General features: G+C 43.1%; 24 non-coding genes across 24 annotated transcripts; all 24 read left to right on the plus strand.

The window, feature by feature from the left end:
* Window positions 1–11,119: 11,119 nt before the first annotated feature.
* TRNAF-GAA (transfer RNA phenylalanine (anticodon GAA)) lies at window positions 11,120–11,192 on the plus strand. Its single transcript has one exon. It is a non-coding gene; the product is annotated as a tRNA-Phe (tRNA).
* A 682-nt stretch (window positions 11,193–11,874) lies between these two features.
* On the plus strand, window positions 11,875–11,947 carry TRNAF-GAA (transfer RNA phenylalanine (anticodon GAA)). Its single transcript has one exon. It is a non-coding gene; the product is annotated as a tRNA-Phe (tRNA).
* Window positions 11,948–12,025: 78 nt separating this feature from the next.
* On the plus strand, window positions 12,026–12,098 carry TRNAF-GAA (transfer RNA phenylalanine (anticodon GAA)). The gene has a single exon. It is a non-coding gene; the product is annotated as a tRNA-Phe (tRNA).
* Window positions 12,099–12,176: 78 nt separating this feature from the next.
* TRNAL-GAG (transfer RNA leucine (anticodon GAG)) lies at window positions 12,177–12,249 on the plus strand. The gene has a single exon. It is a non-coding gene; the product is annotated as a tRNA-Leu (tRNA).
* An 834-nt stretch (window positions 12,250–13,083) lies between these two features.
* Window positions 13,084–13,156, plus strand: TRNAF-GAA (transfer RNA phenylalanine (anticodon GAA)). The gene has a single exon. It is a non-coding gene; the product is annotated as a tRNA-Phe (tRNA).
* Window positions 13,157–13,234: 78 nt separating this feature from the next.
* TRNAF-GAA (transfer RNA phenylalanine (anticodon GAA)) lies at window positions 13,235–13,307 on the plus strand. Its single transcript has one exon. It is a non-coding gene; the product is annotated as a tRNA-Phe (tRNA).
* Window positions 13,308–13,385: 78 nt separating this feature from the next.
* TRNAL-GAG (transfer RNA leucine (anticodon GAG)) lies at window positions 13,386–13,458 on the plus strand. Its single transcript has one exon. It is a non-coding gene; the product is annotated as a tRNA-Leu (tRNA).
* Window positions 13,459–13,537: 79 nt separating this feature from the next.
* Window positions 13,538–13,610, plus strand: TRNAF-GAA (transfer RNA phenylalanine (anticodon GAA)). Its single transcript has one exon. It is a non-coding gene; the product is annotated as a tRNA-Phe (tRNA).
* Window positions 13,611–13,838: 228 nt separating this feature from the next.
* Window positions 13,839–13,911, plus strand: TRNAF-GAA (transfer RNA phenylalanine (anticodon GAA)). Its single transcript has one exon. It is a non-coding gene; the product is annotated as a tRNA-Phe (tRNA).
* A 228-nt stretch (window positions 13,912–14,139) lies between these two features.
* On the plus strand, window positions 14,140–14,212 carry TRNAF-GAA (transfer RNA phenylalanine (anticodon GAA)). Its single transcript has one exon. It is a non-coding gene; the product is annotated as a tRNA-Phe (tRNA).
* A 531-nt stretch (window positions 14,213–14,743) lies between these two features.
* On the plus strand, window positions 14,744–14,816 carry TRNAF-GAA (transfer RNA phenylalanine (anticodon GAA)). The gene has a single exon. It is a non-coding gene; the product is annotated as a tRNA-Phe (tRNA).
* A 230-nt stretch (window positions 14,817–15,046) lies between these two features.
* On the plus strand, window positions 15,047–15,119 carry TRNAF-GAA (transfer RNA phenylalanine (anticodon GAA)). The gene has a single exon. It is a non-coding gene; the product is annotated as a tRNA-Phe (tRNA).
* Window positions 15,120–15,486: 367 nt separating this feature from the next.
* On the plus strand, window positions 15,487–15,559 carry TRNAF-GAA (transfer RNA phenylalanine (anticodon GAA)). The gene has a single exon. It is a non-coding gene; the product is annotated as a tRNA-Phe (tRNA).
* A 380-nt stretch (window positions 15,560–15,939) lies between these two features.
* On the plus strand, window positions 15,940–16,012 carry TRNAF-GAA (transfer RNA phenylalanine (anticodon GAA)). The gene has a single exon. It is a non-coding gene; the product is annotated as a tRNA-Phe (tRNA).
* Window positions 16,013–16,242: 230 nt separating this feature from the next.
* Window positions 16,243–16,315, plus strand: TRNAF-GAA (transfer RNA phenylalanine (anticodon GAA)). Its single transcript has one exon. It is a non-coding gene; the product is annotated as a tRNA-Phe (tRNA).
* Window positions 16,316–16,682: 367 nt separating this feature from the next.
* TRNAF-GAA (transfer RNA phenylalanine (anticodon GAA)) lies at window positions 16,683–16,755 on the plus strand. The gene has a single exon. It is a non-coding gene; the product is annotated as a tRNA-Phe (tRNA).
* A 229-nt stretch (window positions 16,756–16,984) lies between these two features.
* On the plus strand, window positions 16,985–17,057 carry TRNAF-GAA (transfer RNA phenylalanine (anticodon GAA)). Its single transcript has one exon. It is a non-coding gene; the product is annotated as a tRNA-Phe (tRNA).
* Window positions 17,058–17,588: 531 nt separating this feature from the next.
* TRNAF-GAA (transfer RNA phenylalanine (anticodon GAA)) lies at window positions 17,589–17,661 on the plus strand. The gene has a single exon. It is a non-coding gene; the product is annotated as a tRNA-Phe (tRNA).
* A 229-nt stretch (window positions 17,662–17,890) lies between these two features.
* TRNAF-GAA (transfer RNA phenylalanine (anticodon GAA)) lies at window positions 17,891–17,963 on the plus strand. The gene has a single exon. It is a non-coding gene; the product is annotated as a tRNA-Phe (tRNA).
* Window positions 17,964–18,192: 229 nt separating this feature from the next.
* TRNAF-GAA (transfer RNA phenylalanine (anticodon GAA)) lies at window positions 18,193–18,265 on the plus strand. The gene has a single exon. It is a non-coding gene; the product is annotated as a tRNA-Phe (tRNA).
* A 530-nt stretch (window positions 18,266–18,795) lies between these two features.
* On the plus strand, window positions 18,796–18,868 carry TRNAF-GAA (transfer RNA phenylalanine (anticodon GAA)). The gene has a single exon. It is a non-coding gene; the product is annotated as a tRNA-Phe (tRNA).
* Window positions 18,869–19,097: 229 nt separating this feature from the next.
* Window positions 19,098–19,170, plus strand: TRNAF-GAA (transfer RNA phenylalanine (anticodon GAA)). Its single transcript has one exon. It is a non-coding gene; the product is annotated as a tRNA-Phe (tRNA).
* Window positions 19,171–19,399: 229 nt separating this feature from the next.
* TRNAF-GAA (transfer RNA phenylalanine (anticodon GAA)) lies at window positions 19,400–19,472 on the plus strand. The gene has a single exon. It is a non-coding gene; the product is annotated as a tRNA-Phe (tRNA).
* A 530-nt stretch (window positions 19,473–20,002) lies between these two features.
* TRNAF-GAA (transfer RNA phenylalanine (anticodon GAA)) lies at window positions 20,003–20,075 on the plus strand. The gene has a single exon. It is a non-coding gene; the product is annotated as a tRNA-Phe (tRNA).
* Window positions 20,076–20,164: the final 89 nt, after the last annotated feature.

Raw genomic sequence — 20,164 nt, forward strand, 5'->3', positions numbered from 1 at the left:
AATTAGTTTTGATGGTGTACATAACGCGACCTTTCCGACCGATAATGTGGCCGGTTATCCATTTTTCACCTTTACCAAAATTTCGGGCGTATACTTGTTGTCCTTCGTGTGCGTCGAAATCGTGAATTTTATTTTCTTCGCTGGCCTTGTTTTGGTCCGGGTGAAATAGGACAAGAGATGTCATAACGGGGCGATTGAACATTCTTTCGGCGGGAGATGGGCCGCCGTTGAGGGGTGTTCTCCTGTAGTTTGTCAGTATCCGGGAAATTCGCCATTCCAACGAACCGTCGTTTTATTTTAATAGGCCGTCCTTGAGAGGTTCCGTTCCGTAGGCTAATCCACCTGTCATTTTCTGCAGAGTCCGTTTGACGGTTTTCTATAAGGCCCGATCGGTACCCTTTCACCTGAAGGCCGACGTTGAAGAAAAACTGCGACGCCTAGAGAACGACAGCATCATAACCCCAATTCCATTTGCTAATTTTGCCACTCCTATCGTTCCATTACGAAAGAAAAACAAGAGTGTACGAATATGCGGTGACTTCAAAGTCACCATCAACAAAATCATAGACACTGAAACATATCCTCTGCCCAGGGTGGACGATATATTTGCGAAGCTGGCTGGCAGTAAGGTATTCGCCCGCATTGACATGCGTAACGCCTACAACCAACCGGAACTGGACGACACATCAAAAAACTATGTTGTTATTAACACGACAAAGGGTCTTTACCGTTACAATCGCCTCCCCTTCGGCGTGTCCTCTTCGTCGGCGATATTCCAAAGACATATGGAAACATTATTACAAGACCACACTTCAACCCATCCCTTCCAAGACGACGTGGTTGTCGGTGGTGTGAACGACCTGGACCTGTTAGAAAAATTGGGAAGAATTTTTCAAACTTTTAAAGACGCCGGGCTCAAGTTGAACCGAGAAAAATGCCAGTTTATGAAATCATCAATAAATTTTCTCGGCTATCGCTTGGACGCCGACGGATTGCACCCGCAAGAGGAAAAACTTAATGCCATCAAGAATGCACCTGCACCTAGAACGTTAGAAGAGTTAAGGTCATTTCTCGGCCTCATAAACTATTACTCTCGCTTCATTCCGGATTCCGCCACGTTACTTTCACCATTGTACGAACTACTGAATAAAGACACCGAATGGAAATGGTCCCTCAAAGAACAAAACACATTTGAAGTCGCAAAACGCGTAATTCAGTCATCCGACGTAGTAATTTTGTTTTACCCAACGAAAGAAATCATCTTGGCATGCAATGCATCGCCTGTCGGCCTGGGCGCAGTTATATCTCACATAATCGACGGCATCGAAAGACCAATTGCGTTTGCTTCTCGCACATTGAACTCCGCAGAAAAGAACTATCCACAGATAGAACGTGAAGCATTATCCATCATCTTCGGCGTCACGCGTTTCCGCGACTATCTGTTGGGCAAGCAGTTCACACTCTTTACGGACCATAAACCACTCACCACAATTTTTTCGGAAAATAAACCAATTCCACCGATGGCTGCAGCGCGTTTACAAAGATGGGCGTTAATTTTGTCGGCGTAGGATTACAAGATCATGTTCAAAAAGGGCTGTTTACATGGAAACGCGGACGCCTTGAGCCGGTTACCTCTTCCAACGCCTGACACCGAACCACCACTACCGACTGAGCTGGTATTTTTGATCCGCGCCGGAGACAAAGGCTCAATTGACGCACACGCCATGCGAGAAGCAACCATGAACGTCCCGCTGCTCCAGACAGTCGCCAAATACACCAGAGAAGGCTGGCCCAAGAAGTCCGCGTCTTTGTCCGAAGACTTTAAAAAATATTATCGTCGAGAGCTCGACATATCTACGGCAGACAACATACTTCTGATAGGCAACAGAGATATTGTTCCCGCGTCGCTCCGTCAATTGGTCAAAACCGACCTCCACAGTACACATCAAGGGTCACGATCCATAAAGGAAATAGCGCGATCAAAGGTGTGGTGGCCGGGCATTGACGCAGAACTCGAGGAACTATCAAAAACGTGCGAAACATGCAGAAGTCACGCAACTATGCCAGCGAAACAGTTTTCCCCTTGGCCGCAAGAGTCTGCTCCATGGCGAAGGGTGCACGTTGATTTTGCTGGACCCATAGAGAACAGATATCTGCTGATCACTGTCGACTCCTACACTGTTAAAAATAATGGTTCATAGATGGTATAAAAAGAGTATATCCTCTCCCGCTGCACCATTAATGGTTTAAATTTAGCTAGACAATGGTGTGATTATGGTTCGCTTTGATTGGCAAACCATTGATGGTGTATGAATGGTTTATCTTAAATGTTTGAATATTCCATATATGTTTAGATAATGGCATGTTAGGATAAGTGGTTAAAATTTGGTTAAGAAATGGTTTATGTTAAAAACTTTTGACCATTCCATATATGGTTTGATAATGGAAAGTTGGATATATGGTTCGAATTTGGTTTAAAAATATTTAACCATTTTTTCTCTATTCCATATATGGTTTGGTTATGGAAAGTCAGGATATATGGTTAAAATATGGTATAAACATAGTTAAACATTTTTCTATATTCCATATTAGGTTTGATAATGGAAAATTAGGCTATATGGGTAAAATTTGGTTTAAAAATAGTTAACAATTTTTATTCTGTCCCATAACAAGCATAAAATTGAAACGTTGGCACATTAGTTTAAATTTAAACTGTTGACACAGCCACAGTTTTTTTCTTCTCCGAGACGTCACGGAGAGGTATTACACTGGACGTGTCTGTGTGTGTCTGTCTGTCTGTGTCTCTGTCTGTCTGTCACCGTGTTCGCAGTTGGCAAATCGGAGCTAACGTGTTCGCAATTTCCGGACCGAGTTCGCAGTATACAGAAATTCAGAAAATTTTACTTCCTTGCTTTATCCATCTTATTTATCGCCAATCATTAACTATCCGTTGCACCTTCATCTGCTGTCTAACCGCCATTGTTTCACCCAATGCCAACCGCTTTTTAATGGATTCTAACAACAACACTGTGCACTCGCCTTTAGTGTACACCACAAACACAATAATCTGTTATTATTGTCTCTGCAAAATTGGCTTCTACTCCATCATCGTCGTTAGGCTTAAAATGTACGCGGCGAGGGGCTAGGGTTAAGATAAACGTCTAGCCAACCAATGGCAGGGCTTCCACCAATGGTTCACGCAATTGCGCATTTTCTTATTCCAAAGTGTGAATCAATGGTCTTATATACCCTAAATTTACAAAAGTTCTGATATAGGTGATCCCTACAAGTATAACGTTAAAGATAGCTATGTTTAAAATTATTTTAGGAATTAAGTTTCATAAACCGACTTAACTATAATTAACGTAAATTACTGACGATTAAAATATTTAATATCAGTTACAGTTATTTAATTATTTAAGATAAACTTCTTTCTTTGGAATGACACAAGTGAGAGTTTATATAGAACGAGTAATGAAGATTGCATCTGAATCGAAACACTACCCGCATATCAATGTTAATATCAAGCGAGTAGGATGAAAAGATCTCTTACAAAACAGTAACATTTTCTTTTTGCAGAATATTTAATGGAACTATTTTAAATATTTTTCGGCATTACGATTCTTTTAGTAGTTGTGTAGGTATAAAACTCTGTTTCATGTCAATATTCAAGAACATCTTTTGATATTAACATTTCAAATTTGGTGTTTAATATTTAATTCAGCTTTACTACATTTATATATAGTGTAAACGTAAAGTGTAACTTGTAATGTGTATGTTAATACTTCTTTTTCCCCAGTATTGAAACGATTGGGTCTATGAAATAATATGCCTTAGATAAAACGAAAATTGACCTTGTTTCGTGTCCTCTTTTAGGAGGTATTTACGGTTCAGAGTGAGCCGAAACTTAAATCCACATTTAAGTGATATATATTAGGTTCGCATTAGAATTGAAGATACATAGAAAATGATTACACGCTTTAACCTTTACAAATGCCCTTGGCAATAGCTCGCCAAATTTGAACTATGTATTTCCAGTTTTTCTCATTGTCTAATGGACCTGTGTTTAGAAAGTAAATTATTGTTTGAACGAGTGCGCCCTCGTCTCAACTCCGAGACGTTTATTTGGTTTCCCAACTTTTAATGAAACATTTTACTATTTATTTTTTATTACCACTCCGAGTGAATTATGTCACGGAGAGGTCCTAATTTCGAGGTGTGTGTCTGTTGTTACACCCCAGGGGACCGCGTTCTCAGTTTGCAAATCGGAGCAAATGTGTTATCAATTTCCGAACCGCATATACAGTTCCCGGACATTTGTAAAATTGTATTAATCTTACACTGACTATTACTCCATTGTCTGTCTAACACTACCAACTTCTTGTTTTTGTCCATCCCTCATGGACACCAGTCTGTACTTACTGGCTTCTATACACGACCATCATCCGGTCTTTTGTCCTTCCCACATGGACACCAGTCTGTACTTACTGGTTTCTAAACACCACCATCATCCGCTCTTTTGTCCTTCCCACATGGACACCAGTCTGTACTTACTGGCTTCTAAACACCGCCATCATCCGGTCTTTTGTCCTTCCCACATGGACACCAGTCTGTACTTACTGGCTTCTAAACACCACCATCATCCGGTCTTTTGTCCTTCCCACATGGACACCAGTCTGTACGTACTGGCTTCTATCTCCATAGTCATCGTTAAGGTTAAGACATACGCGGCGACCGGTTAGGGTTTCGAGAAACGTCTAGCCTCCCACTGGTGGGCTTCCACCAAAAGTTCACGCAATTGCACTGTTCTTATCAATACCTGAGATTTGAAACATTTATATACTATCGATTTGAGTAGGGCGAAACAGTAGGCGTATCCTTCATTTCAAACGTCAATATTAGTCAAGTCCATCAAGAATGTCTAATTATTCTTAATTAAAATGATGCAACGCTCAATAAAGTGAATAACTAACGAAGAAAATATATAATATTAATTATATTTATTTTAGAATTTAAGATAATCTGGTTTCTCAATTCAAAATTAATACAGAAAGAGTTAAAGAGCAGTATATGTGTTTTTCTGTGTGTCTTTCCGTTGCTACTAACGCACCGCGTTGGCAGTTCGCTTGTGTAAAGAAATCTTACAAAACCTCAATATTTTCTTTTTTCGTAATATAAAGTGATTTATTGGAAATATTTCCGTAATTTAAAGCTCTGTTTCATTTTGATATTTCAAGGATATTCTTAAATATCATTATTTGAAATGGTTGTTTATATATTACTTGAGCTTTACTACATCTGTATATAGAATAATCCTAGCATTAGATAATACAAAAAGAACGCGAAGGCTTATGCTTTGTCGATTAACTCCATTCTAGCTTCCAAGAGGCTGGATTACAGGAGTACGCCACGACTCCCAGGCGTAGAGAATCAAAGAGTAGACAATTGAGGCCCGAGGTGAATAAAAATATGGGTTTTGTTATTCGTCTCTGTAATGAAGAGACATTAACGGTTCTGAGTGAGCCGTGAGTCAAATATACATTAAAATAATCGGGTTAAGATTTCAAGCTAAAATAAAGCTTCATGGTGGCCATCAGATTATTGAAAGGTCCGGTCGTAATCAGTTTCTAGCTACTATGAATATAGTTGGGGTGAAACGAGAGGATTATGTTTACAAGGCAATCGAGATGTTAATGTAGCTTTCATCATAAAGGGTATAAATATCATCCATGATGGGAATAATAACGGTTTAAAAAAAAAATCCATGATGGGAATAATAATGGTTAAATATCATCGATTATGGGAATAATAACGGTTTAAAAAACATCCATGATGGGAATAATAACGGTTTAAAAATATCCATGATGGGAATAATAACGGTTAAAATATCATCGATTATGGGAATAATAACGATTTAAAAACATCCATGATGGGAATAATAACGGTTTAAAAAATATCCACGATGGAAATATTAACGGTTAAAATATCATCCATGATAGGCATAATAACGGTTAAAACAACATACATGATGGGAATAATAACGGGTTAAATAACTTCCATGGTGGGAATAATAACGGGTTAAGAAACATCCATGATGGGAATAATGATGGTTTAAATACCATCCATGATGGGAATGATATTGGTGCTGTACCGATCCATTACATATGCCCATAAAGGTTCAAAACCAAACCGGATTTACGACAACATATGTCACGTTTCGGAATAATTCCGCTATTAATTTCGGATAACGCCCCGTGTTTCACTAGCGAGAAGTTTCGCGAATTTACCAAGAACTACGGCGTCACTCACGTCACAACGGCACCTTACCACCCCGCATCCAACGGCCAAGCCGAACGATCCGTCCAAACCGTCAAACGGACTCTGCAGAAAATGACAGGTGGATTAGCCTACGGAACGGAATTTCTCAAGGACGGCCGACGGTTCGTTGGAATGGCGAATTTCCCGGATACTGACAAACTACAGGAGAACACCCCTCAACGGCGGCCCATCTCCCGCCGAAAGAATGTTCAATCGCCCCGTTTTGACATCTCTTGTCCAATTTCACCCGGACCAAAACAAGGCGAGCGAAGAAAATAAAATTCACGACTTCGACGCACACGAAGGACAACAAGTATACGCCCGAAATTTTGGTAAAGGTGAAAAATGGATAACCGGCCACATTATCGGTCGGAAAGGTCGCGTTATGTACACCATCAAAACTAATTCTGGAGCGACCATCCGCCGGCACGTAAATCAATTACGTTTTCAAGGAACCATCCGATCTGAAGAGGAAGAGGGTCCACCTATGCCTAGTCATACTACATCACTATCACCCCTCAATCGAATGGATTCTGATGAGGACACCACGACCCATATAACAGACAATTTAGATCATGGACACCGTATCGGCGGAACCATTCAACCAAACACAACAGGAAATGCAGCTAGTGGGACAGAAACTATTCCAAACTGTCACGGGCCAGCAACGTCGCTAAATCCACAAAAACCAAGCGAGCCGACAACCCATATCCATCACGACATAGATACCGGACCAAGACGCTCAACTCGCATACATAAACCGCGCGCGATATTTAGTTTATAGATAATAAAAAAAAAAAGAAAAAAAAGGGGGAAATGATGTTGGGATCATAATAGACCTTAAATAATAGACTAATAATAGACTTAACCGATAGGTTAATAATAGACGGAATAGACAATACTGATAAGGAAATATGTGATAAGCGAACTTTCATGTGGAGTGAAGTTAACGACGACGGCAGCTCGGCCGGAGATACCAACATGACAACTTAGAATCAATACCACGCGTGTAATCTTTTATCGGTAATAAATGTTTCAATATTATCACGTTGCTTCGCTTAATCAAATCCTTAACAATCGCGATGATGGGTTTATGGTCAGTTTGCACAGTAGCTGTAGCGCCTGCGATGTAGAAATGGAAGTGTTCGCACGCAAACACTACACCCAGCAGTTCCTTTTCGATTTGCGAATAGCGACGCTGTGTTGGTGTGAAGGCTGTCGACGTTTATTCGACTGGATGGGAATCCTGTAGCAAAGCCGCTCCGATGACACTCTGACTGGCATCCACGGAGATGACACTTGGCCTGGCCGGATTGTAGAAAGCGAAGACTGGTGTGGTAGATAAGAGGGCTTTGATGTGATCATAGTGTGATTGGTGATGGGACTCCCACACGAACGCTATTTCTGGTTTTAACAGGAGCCTGAGTGGTGCCGTATCAGACGTTGCCTCTGGTAAGAATTTGGCCACATAATTGATCATCCCCAAGAACCATTGGAGAGCCTTCTTGTCCGCGGGGGGTGGTAATGAGCAGATGGCCTTGACTTTTTTGGGATCCACGTGTACGCCACGTGCACTTATGACATGACCTAAGTACGTGACCTGGGGTATCGCAAGTTGGATTTTGAATGAGCTAAACTGGAGGCCGTGTTCCTTGGCGCGCTCCAAAACCTGCAACAACATCCGGGCGTTGGAGGCAACATCAACTGAGGCGATAAGAAAGTCATCGGTCGAAATGTGTACATTGGGGAACTCCGAAGTTGGATATATGGTGCGCATGACACATTGAAAGTATTCTGTGGCCGTGACGATTCCATATGGCAGCCTCGTATAGCGGAAACGACCCCAAGGCGTGGCAAAGGTGCACAGCCTCGAGCTGTCTTCAGTCAACACAATTTGCCAGAAAACGCTTTTGGCATCGAGGACCGTGAAAATATTCGAGCCCTGTTGTTCCGCAAATATTTCTTTTGGCGTTGGCAGCGGATAGGGTCGGCGCTTTATGGCCAGATTTAGTTTGCGAGGATCCAGGCAGATGCGTACCGTGCCATCCGGTTTGGGTACCACCACCATAGGGTGTACCCATTCTGTCGGTTCAGAGACTGGGACAATAATGCCCTCCTTTTGCATACGAGAAAGCACATGTTGGGTCTGGGTACGATAATGGAGAGGTATATGATGGGCTGCGGAGATGGATGGCGTGACATTCGGCAGTGTTTCGATAGAGTGGCGTCCAGGAAGTTGGCCTAAGGTGTCAAAAAGCATGGGATACTGCGCCATGACTGCAGCCGGAGTGAAGGTGTTGTCGTCACCCTGAGTGCGCAGTTCCATCGTCTGAAGTCGAGGCGGGGGACCAAGGGGTCGGTCGATGTGATTGATAAGCCCAAGGGCGAGCGAAGCTTGTGCGCCCAATATAGGAGTGCGGTCCTCATCGGTGACCTAAAATTGACAGGAGCAGGCAGCAGTGTGAGAGGTGCACGGGAGGCTCGTCATCCCCGTAATGGGAACAGTGTGACCAGAATATGACGTAACGCGGTGCTTTGGCATGTGCAACGACGGTTGATGTGGTAAGGCATCGTAAATGGTTTTCGTGATAATGTTCACTTGTGAGCCAGTGTCGACCTTGAACGTGGTTGGTTGATTGTAGATATAAATCTCGTCATAGAGCTCATCAGACTCGTACCGTGATTGAACGGTATGTACCGTAAGGTTTCCGTCTTGTGAAACCTGTGGATGGAGGGTGAGGCCATAACTTAGATAATCGGAAGGGGCATGGTCATGGTCACCCTCATAATCATAGCCCGGGTGAGCGTCGGTGTCCGAGTCGACATAATCGTCATGGGGCGCGTCACTGGCTTCTAAGGCATGAGTAGACCGACAGACGGAAGCCCAGTGACCACGAGCATTGCACTTCAAGCATGTGGTGTTTCAAGCAGGGCAAGGTCTGGATGAGTGAGGTCTGCCCCCACAGTTAGGACATTTGCGCTGTTGAGGGGAGGCAGGATTGCGACAAAGTTCCGGCCGCCCGGAAGACGTAAAGTCAGGCCGCGGGGAAGACGATGAACGTGGCATAGTGCGAGAGGAAGTCGTGTGCGGAGACGGACGCCCAGACTCTCGTGGTGGACCCCCACCACGAGGGTGAAACCGATTTCGGCTCGTAGACGAGCGGTGATGTATCTGATTTACCGCGTCAACCTGTTGAGGTGTCGTATTTGTGTTAGTGAGAGCCATAGCACTGGCATGAATACCAGAAGTTTCCTCCGCTTGACAGAGTGAAATGGCGTCAGTCAATATTAACTTCGGTTTGGCTAATAAGGTTTTACGCAATGATTCCTTTCGAATACCAAAAACAATAGCCATGCACAATAAGATATCAGTTAAGGGGGAAAGTTCACTGTCCTGAGCTTTAATTTTCAAATCGGTATAGAATTCATCGAACGTCTGGGTCTCCTTTTGTTTAGACGTGAAGAATTGATACCTGATATATGTGAGGTTCTTGTAAGGTTCATAATATGTGTCAAATGCCGCATAGATGATTGGCAACGTACGAGCATCATCAAACTGGGGTATCGTTAGAGTTTTATAAATCCTCCGCCCAGCGGGGCCCAGTATATGAAGAAACGTAGCCCGTTGTGTGGAAACTGTTTCAGTGCCGAGTTTAGAAGCCGTAGCATATAGTTCGAATCCCTCTTTATACTCAGACCACGCCAAAGCTGGGTCGGATCCAGGTGAGAAAGGTTCAGGGCTTTTAAAATGAGTCATTGTGTCGGCAAGAGTTGCGAAGGCACAACGTGGTGTGGCCAAGGCTTAGCAGTCGCGATGAGTTCGTTTCCGAAGGAAATTCAGAATCCCACCGCTGTCACCATGTTAGATTAAGTTACTAGTAAATGAGATCTTCACATACACAGTTATGGGCCAGGTTAAATCAAGCTTATTTTAATCAAGAGATACACAATTAACATTGTTACAAACTGCGGCTAAGAGGCGTTCTTCCTAGCTGCACTGGGGGCTGGAGATCCGCTCTGGACTGCAGGTCCCTCATGTAGCTAGTAATTGTTATAGTGTTTGTTATAGTGTTTGTGATTAGGCTGGCGCCGTCTAGGGAGGTTTTAAAGTACTAATGTAAGGCGCGTAATACAAAAGGTACAAATGTTACAGTATACATTAAAGTAAACTGTTTTCCTATGGATAGTTTCCCTGGTTGCGTGAAAAAAGAGCCGAAATAGATCAGTTGGGAGAGCGTTAGACTGAAGATCTAAAGGTCCCTGGTTGGATCCCGGGTTTCGGCAATATGAAATCTTTTTGGATCATGTACCTTAAAGTAAATTATTTCCAAATGAAAGTTTCCCTGGTTGCATGAAAAAGAGCCGAAATAGCTCAGTTGGGAGAGCGTTAGACTGAAGATCTAAAGGTCCCTGGTTCGATCCCGGGTTTCGGAAATATGAAATGTTTTTGGATCGTGTATCTTAAAGTAAATTAGTTCCAAAGGAAAGTTTCCCTCGTTGCACGAGAAAAAGCCGAAATAGCTCAGTTGGGAGAACGTTAGACTGAAGATCTGAAGGTCCCTGGTTCGATCCCGGGTTTCGGCAACACGAGTGCTTTTTGGGTCGTATATCTTAAAGTAAATTATTTGCTTCAGTATAGTTTCCCTGTTTGCACGAAAGAGAGCCGAAATAGCTCAGTTGGGAGAGCGTTAGACTGGAGATCTAAAGGTCCCGGGTTTCGGCAACACGAGTGCTTTTCGAGTCGTGAATCTTAAGGTAAATTATTTGCTTCAGTAAAGTTTCCCTGTTTGCACGAAAGCGAGCCGAAATAGCTCAGATGGGAGAGCGTTAGACTGAAGATCTAAAGGTCCCTGGTTCGATCCCGGGTTTCGGCAACACGAGTGCTTTTTGGGTCGTGTATCTTTAGGTAAATTATTTCCAAATGAAAGTTTCCCTGGTTGCATGAAAAAGAGCCGAAATAGCTCTGTTGGGAGAGCGGTAGACTGAAGATCTAAAGGTCCCTGGTTCGATAACGGGTTTCGGCAACACGAGTGCTTTTTTGGGTCGTGTATCTTAAAGTAAATTATTTGCTTCAGTAAAGTTTCCCTGTTTGCACGAAAGAGAGTCGACATAGCTCAGTTGGGAGAGCGTTAGACTGAAGATCAAAAGATCCCTGGTTCGATCCCGGGTTTCGGCAACACGAGTGCTTTTTGGGTTGTGTATCTTTAAGTAAATTATTTGCTTCAGTAAAGTTTCCTTGTTTGCATGAAAGAGAGCTGAAATACCTCAGTTTTGAGAGCGTTAGACTGAAGATCTAAAGGTCCCTTGTTCGATCCCGGGTTTGGGCAACAAGAAAGGCTTTTGGGTCGTATACATTAAAGTAAACTGTTTTCCTATGTAAAGTTTCCCTGTTTGCGTGAAAAAGAGCCGAAATAGCTCAGTTGGGAGAGCGCTAGACTGAAGATCTAAAGGTCCCTGGTTCGATCCCGAGTTTCGGAAACACGAAAGCGTTATGGGTCGTGTACATTAAAGAAAGCTGTTTTCCAAAGGAAAGTTTCCCTGGTTGCATGAAACAGAGCCGAAATAGCTCAGTTGGGAGAGCGTTAGACTGAAGATCTAAAGGTCCCTGGTTCGATCCCGGGTTTCGGCAACAAGAAAGGCTTTTGGGTCGCATACATTAAAGTAAACTGTTTTCCTATGTAAAGTTTCCCTGTTTGCGTGAAAAAGAGCCGAAATAGCTCAGTTGGGAGAGCGTTAGACTGAAGATCTAAAGTTCCCTGGTTCGATCCCGGGTTTCGGCAACACGAGTGCTTTTTGGGTCGTGTATCTTAAAGTAAATTATTTGCTTCAGTAAAGTTTCCCTGTTTGCACGAAAGAGAGCCGAAATAGCTCAGTTGGGAGAGCGTTAGACTGAGGATCTAAAGGTCCCTGGTTCGATCCCGGGTTTCGGCAACACGAGTGCTTTTTTGGGTCGTGTATCTTAAAGTAAATTATTTGCTTCAGTAGAGTTTCCCTAAATGCACGAAAGAGAGCCGAAATAGCTCAGTTGGGAGAGCGTTAGACTGAAGATCTAAAGGTCCCTGGTCCGATCCCGGGTTTCGGCAACACGGGTGCTTTTTGGGTCGTGTATCTTTAAGTAAATTATTTCCAAATGAAAGTTTCCCTGGTTGCATGAAAAAGAGCCGAAATAGCTCTGTTGGGAGAGCGGTAGACTGAAGATCTAAAGGTCCCTGGTTCGATAACGGGTTTCGGCAACACGAGTGCTTTTTTGGGTCGTGTATCTTAAAGTAAATTATTTGCTTCAGTAAAGTTTCCCTGTTTGCACGAAAGAGAGCCGACATAGCTCAGTTGGGAGAGCGTTAGACTGAAGATCAAAAGATCCCTGGTTCGATCCCGGGTTTCGGCAACACGAGTGCTTTTTGGGTTGTGTATCTTTAAGTAAATTATTTGCTTCGGTAAAGTTTCCTTGTTTGCATGAAAGAGAGCTGAAATACCTCAGTTTTGAGAGCGTTAGACTGAAGATCTAAAGGTCCCTTGTTCGATCCCGGGTTTGGGCAACAAGAAAGGCTTTTGGGTCGTATACATTAAAGTAAACTGTTTTCCTATGTAAAGTTTCCCTGTTTGCGTGAAAAAGAGCCGAAATAGCTCAGTTGGGAGAGCGCTAGACTGAAGATCTAAAGGTCCCTGGTTCGATCCCGAGTTTCGGAAACACGAAAGCGTTATGGGTCGTGTACATTAAAGAAAGCTGTTTTCCAAAGGAAAGTTTCCCTGGTTGCATGAAACAGAGCCGAAATAGCTCAGTTGGGAGAGCGTTAGACTGAAGATCTAAAGTTCCCTGGTTCGATCCCGGGTTTCGGCAACAAGAAAGGCTTTTGGGTCGCATACATTAAAGTAAACTGTTTTCCTATGTAAAGTTTCCCTGTTTGCGTGAAAAAGAGCCGAAATAGCTCAGTTGGGAGAGCGTTAGACTGAAGATCTAAAGTTCCCTGGTTCGATCCCGGGTTTCGGCAACACGAGTGCTTTTTGGGTCGTGTATCTTAAAGTAAATTATTTGCTTCAGTAAAGTTTCCCTGTTTGCACGAAAGAGAGCCGAAATAGCTCAGTTGGGAGAGCGTTAGACTGAGGATCTAAAGGTCCCTGGTTCGATCCCGGGTTTCGGCAACACGAGTGCTTTTTTGGGTCGTGTATCTTAAAGTAAATTATTTGCTTCAGTAGAGTTTCCCTAAATGCACGAAAGAGAGCCGAAATAGCTCAGTTGGGAGAGCGTTAGACTGAAGATCTAAAGGTCCCTGGTTCGATCCCGGGTTTCGGCAACACGGGTGCTTTTGGGTCGTGTATCTTTAAGTAAATTATTTGCTTCAGTAAAGTTTCCTTGTTTGCATGAAAGAGAGCTGAAATACCTCAGTTGGGAGAGCGTTATACTGAAGATCTAAAGGTCCCTGGTTCGATCCCGGGTTTCGGCAACAAGAAAGGCTTTTGGGTCGTATACATTAAAGTAAACTGTTTTCCTATGTAAAGTTTCCCTGTTTGCGTGAAAATGAGCCGAAATAGCTCAGTTGGGAGAGCGTTAGACTGAAGATCTAAAGGTCCCTGGTTCGATCCCGGGTTTCGGCAATATGAAATCTTTTTGGATCATGTATCTTAAAGTAAATTATTTCCAAAGGAAAGTTTCCCTGGTCGCAAGAAGAAGAGCCGAAATAGCTCAGTTGGGAGAGCGTTAGACTGAAGATCTAAATTTCCCTGGTTCGATCCCGGGTTTCGGCAACAAGAAAGGCTTTTGGGTCGCATACATTAAAGTAAACTGTTTTCCTATGTAAAGTTTCCCTGTTTGCGTGAAAAAGAGCCGAAATAGCTCAGTTGGGAGAGCGTTAGACTGAAGATCTAAAGGTCCCTGGTTCGATCCCGGGTTTCGGCAACACGAGTGCTTTTTGGGTCGTGGATCTTTAAGTAAATTATTTGCTTCAGTAAAGTTTTCTTGTTTGCATGAAAGAGAACTGAAATACCTCAGTTGGGAGAGCGTTAGACTGAAGATCTAAAGGTCCCTGGTTCGATCCCGGGTTTCGGCAAGAAGAAAGCCTTTTGGGTCGTATAAATTAAAGTAAACTGTTTTCCTATGTAAAGTTTCCCTGTTTGCGTGAAAAAGAGCCGAAATAGCTCAGTTGGGAGAGCGTTAGACTGAAGATCTAAAGGTCCCTGGTTCGATCTCGGGTTTCGGCAATATGAAATCTTTTTGGATCATGTATCTTAAAGTAAATTATTTCCTCCAGGAAAGTTTCCCTGGTAGCATGAAATAGAGCCGAAATAGCTCAGTTGGGAGAGCGTTAGACTGAAGATCTAAAGGTCCCTGGTTCGATCCCGAGTTTCGGAAACACGAAAGCGTTATGGGTCGTGTACATTAAAGAAAGCTGTTTTACAAAGGAAAGTTTCCCTGGTTGCATGAAAAAGAGCCGAAATAGCTCAGTTGGGAGAGCGTTAGACTGAAGATCTAAAGGTCCCTGGTTCGATCCCGGGTTTCGGCAACAAGAAAGGCTTTTGGGTCGCATACATTAAAGTAAACTGTTTTCCTATGTAAAGTTTCCCTGTTTGCGTGAAAAAGAGCCGAAATAGCTCATTTGGGAGAGCGTTAGACTGAAGATCTAAAGGTCCCTGGTTCGATCCCGGGTTTCGGCAACACTAGTGCTTTTTTGGGTCGTGTATCTTAAAGTAAATTATTTGCTTCAGTAAAGTTTCCCTGTTTGCACGAAAGAGAGCCGAAATAGCTCAGTTGGGAGAGCGTTAGACTGAAGATCTAAAGGTCCCTGGTTCGATCCCGGGTTTCGGCAACACGAGTGCTTTTTGGGTCGTGGATCTTTAAGTAAATTATTTGCTTCAGTAAATTTTTCTTGTTTGCATGAAAGAGAGCTGAAATACCTCAGTTGGGAGAGCGTTAGACTGAAGATCTAAAGGTCCCTGGTTCGATCCCGGGTTTCGGCAAGAAGAAAGGCTTTTGGGTCTTATACATTAAAGTAAACTGTTTTCCTATGTAAAGTTTCCCTGTTTACGTGAAAAAGAGATGAAATAGCTCAGTTGGAAGAGCGTTAGACTGAAGATCTAAAGGTCCCGGGTTTCGGCAATATGAAATCTTTTTGGATCACGTATCTTAAAGTTAATTATTTCCAAAGAAAAGTTTCCCTGGTCGCAAGAAGAAGAGCCGAAATAGCTCAGTTGGGAGAGCGTTAGACTGAAGATCTAAAGGTCCCTGGTTCGATCCCGGGTTTGGGCAACAAGAAAGGCTTTTGGGTCGTATACATTAAAGTAAACTGTTTTCCTTTGTAAAGTTTCCCTGTTTGCGTGAAATAGAGCCGAAATAGCTCAGTTGGGAGAGCGTTAGACTGAAGATCTAAAGGTCCCTGGTTCGATCCCGAGTTTCGGAAACACGAAAGCGTTATGGGTCGTGTACATTAAAGAAAGCTGTTTTCCAAAGGAAAGTTTCCCTGGTTGCATGAAATAGAGCCGAAATAGCTCAGTTGGGAGAGCGTTAGACTGAAGATCTAAAGGTCCCTGGTTCGATCCCGAGTTTCGGAAACACGAAAGCGTTATGGGTCGTGTACATTAAAGAAAGCTGTTTTACAAAGGAAAGTTTCCCTGGTTGCATGAAAAAGAGCCGAAATAGCTCAGTTGGGAGAGCGTTAGACTGAAGATCTAAAGGTCCCTGGTTCGATCCCGGGTTTCGGCAACAAGAAAGGCTTTTGGGTCGCATACATTAAAGTAAACTGTTTTCCTATGTAAAGTTTCCCTGTTTGCGTGAAAAAGAGCCGAAATAGCTCATTTGGGAGAGCGTTAGACTGAAGATCTAAAGGTCCCTGGTTCGATCCCGGGTTTCGGCAACACTAGTGCTTTTTTGGGTCGTGTATCTTAAAGTAAATTATTTGCTTCAGTAAAGTTTCCCTGTTTGCACGAAAGAGAGCCGAAATAGCTCAGTTGGGAGAGCGTTAGACTGAAGATCTAAAGGTCCCTGGTTCGATCCCGGGTTTCGGCAACACGAGTGCTTTTTGGGTCGTGGATCTTTAAGTAAATTATTTGCTTCAGTAAATTTTTCTTGTTTGCATGAAAGAGAGCTGAAATACCTCAGTTGGGAGAGCGTTAGACTGAAGATCTAAAGGTCCCTGGTTCGATCCCGGGTTTCGGCAAGAAGAAAGGCTTTTGGGTCTTATACATTAAAGTAAACTGTTTTCCTATGTAAAGTTTCCCTGTTTACGTGAAAAAGAGATGAAATAGCTCAGTTGGAAGAGCGTTAGACTGAAGATCTAAAGGTCCCGGGTTTCGGCAATATGAAATCTTTTTGGATCACGTATCTTAAAGTTAATTATTTCCAAAGAAAAGTTTCCCTGGTCGCAAGAAGAAGAGCCGAAATAGCTCAGTTGGGAGAGCGTTAGACTGAAGATCTAAAGGTCCCTGGTTCGATCCCGGGTTTGGGCAACAAGAAAGGCTTTTGGGTCGTATACATTAAAGTAAACTGTTTTCCTTTGTAAAGTTTCCCTGTTTGCGTGAAATAGAGCCGAAATAGCTCAGTTGGGAGAGCGTTAGACTGAAGATCTAAAGGTCCCTGGTTCGATCCCGAGTTTCGGAAACACGAAAGCGTTATGGGTCGTGTACATTAAAGAAAGCTGTTTTCCAAAGGAAAGTTTCCCTGGTTGCATGAAAAAGAGCCGAAATAGCTCAGTTGGGAGAGCGTTAGACTGAAGATCTAAAGGTCCCTGGTTCGATCCCGGGTTTCGGCAACAAGAAAGGCTTTTGGGTCGCATACATTAAAGTAAACTGTTTTCCTATGTAAAGATTCCCTGTTTACGTGAAATAGAGCCGAAATAGCTCAGTTGGGAGAGCGTTAGACTGAAGATCTAAAGGTCCCTGGTTCGATCCCGAGTTTCGGAAACACGAAAGCGTTATGGGTCGTGTACATTAAAGAAAGCTGTTTTCCAAAGGAAAGTTTCCCTGGTTGCATGAAAAAGAGCCGAAATAGCTCAGTTGGGAGAGCGTTAGACTGAAGATCTAAAGGTCCCTGGTTCTATCCCGGGTTTCGGCAACAAGAAAGGCTTTTGGGTCGCATACATTAAAGTAAACTGTTTTCCTATGTAAAGATTCCCTGTTTGCGTGAAATAGAGCCGAAATAGCTCAGTTGGGAGAGCGTTAGACTGAAGATCTAAAGGTCCCTGGTTCGATCCCGAGTTTCGGAAACACGAAAGCGTTATGGGTCGTGTACATTAAAGAAAGCTCTTTTCCAAAGGAAAGTTTCCCTGGTTGCATGAAAAAGAGCCGAAATAGCTCAGTTGGGAGAGCGTTAGACTGAAGATCTAAAGTTCCCTGGTTCGATCCCGGGTTTCGGCAACAAGAAAGGCTTTTGGGTCGCATACATTAAAGTAAACTGTTTTCCTATGTAAAGATTCCCTGTTTGCGTGAAATAGAGCCGAAATAGCTCAGTTGGGAGAGCGTTAGACTGAAGATCTAAAGGTCCCTGGTTCGATCCCGAGTTTCGGAAACACGAAAGCGTTATGGGTCGTGTACATTAAAGAAAGCTGTTTTCCAAAGGAAAGTTTCCCTGGTTGCATGAAAAAGAGCCGAAATAGCTCAGTTGGGAGAGCGTTAGACTGAAGATCTAAAGGTCCCTGGTTCGATCCCGGGTTTCGGCAACACGGGTGCTTTTTGGGTCGTGTATCTTTAAGTAAATTATTTGCTTCAGTAAAGTTTCCTTGTTTGCATGAAAGAGAGCTGAAATACCTCAGTTGGGAGAGCGTTATACTGAAGATCTAAAGGTCCCTGGTTCGATCCCGGGTTTCGGCAACAAGAAAGGCTTTTGGGTCGTATACATTAAAGTAAACTGTTTTCCTATGTAAAGTTTCCCTGTTTGCGTGAAAATGAGCCGAAATAGCTCAGTTGGGAGAGCGTTAGACTGAAGATCTAAAGGTCCCTGGTTCGATCCCGGGTTTCGGCAATATGAAATCTTTTTGGATCAAGTATCTTAAAGTAAATTATTTCCAAAGGAAAGTTTACCTGGTCGCAAGAAGAAGAGCCGAAATAGCTCAGTTGGGAGAGCGTTAGACTGAAGATCTAAATTTCCCTGGTTCGATCCCGGGTTTCGGCAACAAGAAAGGCTTTTGGGTCGCATACATTAAAGTAAACTGTTTTCCTATGTAAAGTTTCCCTGTTTGCGTGAAAAAGAGCCGAAATAGCTCAGTTGGGAGAGCGTTAGACTGAAGATCTAAAGGTCCCTGGTTCTATCCCGGGTTTCGGCAACAAGAAAGGCTTTTGGGTCGCATACATTAAAGTAAACTGTTTTCCTATGTAAAGATTCCCTGTTTGCGTGAAATAGAGCCGAAATAGCTCAGTTGGGAGAGCGTTAGACTGAAGATCTAAAGGTCCCTGGTTCGATCCCGAGTTTCGGAAACACGAAAGCGTTATGGGTCGTGTACATTAAAGAAAGCTATTTTCCAAAGGAAAGTTTCCCTGGTTGCATGAAAAAGAGCCGAAATAGCTCAGTTGGGAGAGCGTTAGACTGAAGATCTAAAGGTCCCTGGTTCGATCCCGGGTTTCGGCAACAAGAAAGGCTTTTGGGTCGCATACATTAAAGTAAACTGTTTTCCTATGTAAAGATTCCCTGTTTGCGTGAAATAGAGCCGAAATAGCTCAGTTGGGAGAGCGTTAGACTGAAGATCTAAAGGTCCCTGGTTCGATCCCGAGTTTCGGAAACACGAAAGCGTTATGGGTCGTGTACATTAAAGAAAGCTGTTTTCCAAAGGAAAGTTTCCCTGGTTGCATGAAAAAGAGCCGAAATAGCTCAGTTGGGAGAGCGTTAGACTGAAGATCTAAAGGTCCCTGGTTCGATCCCGGGTTTCGGCAACACGGGTGCTTTTTGGGTCGTGTATCTTTAAGTAAATTATTTGCTTCAGTAAAGTTTCCTTGTTTGCATGAAAGAGAGCTGAAATACCTCAGTTGGGAGAGCGTTATACTGAAGATCTAAAGGTCCCTGGTTCGATCCCGGGTTTCGGCAACAAGAAAGGCTTTTGGGTCGTATACATTAAAGTAAACTGTTTTCCTATGTAAAGTTTCCCTGTTTGCGTGAAAATGAGCCGAAATAGCTCAGTTGGGAGAGCGTTAGACTGAAGATCTAAAGGTCCCTGGTTCGATCCCGGGTTTCGGCAATATGAAATCTTTTTGGATCAAGTATCTTAAAGTAAATTATTTCCAAAGGAAAGTTTACCTGGTCGCAAGAAGAAGAGCCGAAATAGCTCAGTTGGGAGAGCGTTAGACTGAAGATCTAAATTTCCCTGGTTCGATCCCGGGTTTCGGCAACAAGAAAGGCTTTTGGGTCGCATACATTAAAGTAAACTGTTTTCCTATGTAAAGTTTCCCTGTTTGCGTGAAAAAGAGCCGAAATAGCTCAGTTGGGAGAGCGTTAGACTGAAGATCTAAAGGTCCCTGGTTCTATCCCGGGTTTCGGCAACAAGAAATACTTTTGGGTCGCATACATTAAAGTAAACTGTTTTCCTATGTAAAGATTCCCTGTTTGCGTGAAATAGAGCCGAAATAGCTCAGTTGGGAGAGCGTTAGACTGAAGATCTAAAGGTCCCTGGTTCGATCCCGAGTTTCGGAAACACGAAAGCGTTATGGGTCGTGTACATTAAAGAAAGCTATTTTCCAAAGGAAAGTTTCCCTGGTTGCATGAAAAAGAGCCGAAATAGCTCAGTTGGGAGAGCGTTAGACTGAAGATCTAAAGGTCCCTGGTTCGATCCCGGGTTTCGGCAACAAGAAAGGCTTTTGGGTCGCATACATTAAAGTAAACTGTTTTCCTATGTAAAGATTCCCTGTTTGCGTGAAATAGAGCCGAAATAGC

Source organism: Phalangium opilio, unplaced genomic scaffold (genome assembly GCF_054372755.1).
Source record: "Phalangium opilio isolate 3A_F unplaced genomic scaffold, DU_Popi_V2 ptg000038l_1, whole genome shotgun sequence".
Lineage (NCBI taxonomy): Eukaryota > Metazoa > Arthropoda > Arachnida > Opiliones > Phalangiidae > Phalangium > Phalangium opilio.